We start from the raw sequence: 2146 nt of genomic DNA on the forward strand, positions 1-2146 counted from the left end.
TCTGTAAAGCACTTAGTGGGACAGCTAGGTAGCAGTGGATAGAGTACCAGGCCTGGAGTTGGGAGGACGAGGATGAGTCTGGCCTCGGACACTTCCCAGCTATGTTACTCTGGACAAGTCACTTGACCCCAGTTGCCTAGCCCTTGCCACTCTCTCTTGTCTGAGAACTGATACTTAGACAGAAGGTAAACGTTGTTGTTTGTTTGTTTTTTAAAGCTAAGCACTTAGCAAACCTTAAAGTTCTATCTAAATGCCAACTAGTTATTCCTACTGACCCCAATACAAGCAAACATACCACAGGCACAAAACAACTCATACCTCTGGGTATAGGGCTGTGAAAAAAGCCCTCAAAGCAGCCTATAAAACAGTTACCCCCCCCCCCCACCCAGTATAGATGAACCCGCCCCCATCATTCCTGACAGAACCACTAGTGGGGATCTTTTCTCTTAGCTACATGGCAACCATCTCTTCCTCTCCTCCCATCTCCGGCTCAGATTCCTGGCCCTGGCCCAGCTGGGTGTTTAAGCAAAGGGTTAGAGGAGCACCTCAGCCAGAGGCACATTAAGGATTAATATTTCCCCCAAGCTGTGGGACTCCGCCTTCCTGTTAGAGGATTCTGCGGCCAGCCATCTAGCCCCTGGGTAAGGCTCTGGCATAACCACAGCCTGCCTAATGGGCCCAGGACCCACCGCCAGGTTGCTAGCCTAGCTTCAGGTCCACCTGAGTGTTCTCAACATGTGCTGAAGGGAGCGATTGGTCCCCAACCTGCTACCTTCAGATTTTACCTGTTTCTTCTCCCCTCCAGCTGCTAGAGAACAGCTGGCCTTGTCTTTGGGATTCTCAGATTTGTGGGACTGATGTTCCTTGGCTTTGTCCAGCAATGGTGACTTGGCTGGGAGGGGTAAACAAGAAGTTTTCTTTGCCTCCTATCCTGTGGGAGCTCCTAGACTCCTGTGGTGAGGCACAAGTGCAAACACAAATATGTCAGTCAGTTAATAAGCATTTATTAAACACCTACTACATATAAGCACTGGGGATACAAGGAAGGAAAAAGATAGTCCTTGCCCTTGAAGAACTTACAATCAACTGGGGGAAACAACATGCAAACAAGATGTATACGTGTGAAATTAGGGGTAGACTCAGGGGGAGGCACTAAGATTATGGAGATAAAGGCATATGAGTGAAGACCTCAATTTAGATTATTGAGTTGGGGATGGGGGAAACATATAGCCTGCAATTCCTCTGCTTACCAAATGGAATATAACTTGTCAAGACCCCAATTCATTCTAGACACTTGCCCTTGATCTTTTTCCTCAACTTAGTCAATATGTTGTTCAGTCATGTACAACTCTTTGTGACTCCATGGACTATAGTTATTCATAAGGTGTTTTTTTTTTTTTACAAGGATCATGGAGTGGTTTGCCACTTCCTTCTCCAGTAGATCCAGTAGATCTTTTTTTAGGTAATCAGAGATTAAGTCACTTGCCCAAGGTCCTCCAGCTAGGAAATATCTGAGGCTTGATTTGAACTCAAGTCAAGTCTTGACTCCAGACCCAGCACTCTATTCACTGAGCCACCCAGCTGCCTCCTAGAAATACAAAGATTAAATGACTTGCCTCAAAATCACATACCTAGGAAGAGTCTGAGACTGGATTTGAACTCTGGTCTTGCTGACACCAGGCACAGTGCTCTAACCACTGAGAATAAGCTAATTCCTTAATCCAAATCCAGTTTCAGATACTTCCTAAAATGTGTGATCCTAGGCAAGTCACTTAACTTCTGATTGCCTGTCAAAAGGAGGCACTCTGGTGGCTGAAATGGCAAACCACTCCAGGATCCTTGCCTATAAAATCCCATGGATAGCTATGGTCCATGGGAGCATGAAGAACTGAACATGACCGAACAACATATTGACTTAGTCAACAGGCATTCATCAAGTGCCTAGTATTATGCCAGGCACTATGTTAAGTGTTGGAGCTACAAAGAGAAGCAAAAGACAAGTCTCTGCTCTCAAGGACTCGAAATCTAATGGGAGAGACAACATGCAAATGACATGCCCAAACAAGCTATATTGGATTCAGAATGCATTGGAGATAATCATTAGAGAGAAGGTACTATTATTAAAGAGAGAAAAGCTTGAGGTTGG

The sequence above is a fragment of the Monodelphis domestica genome, chromosome 2, assembly GCF_027887165.1.
Source record: "Monodelphis domestica isolate mMonDom1 chromosome 2, mMonDom1.pri, whole genome shotgun sequence".
Lineage (NCBI taxonomy): Eukaryota > Metazoa > Chordata > Mammalia > Didelphimorphia > Didelphidae > Monodelphis > Monodelphis domestica.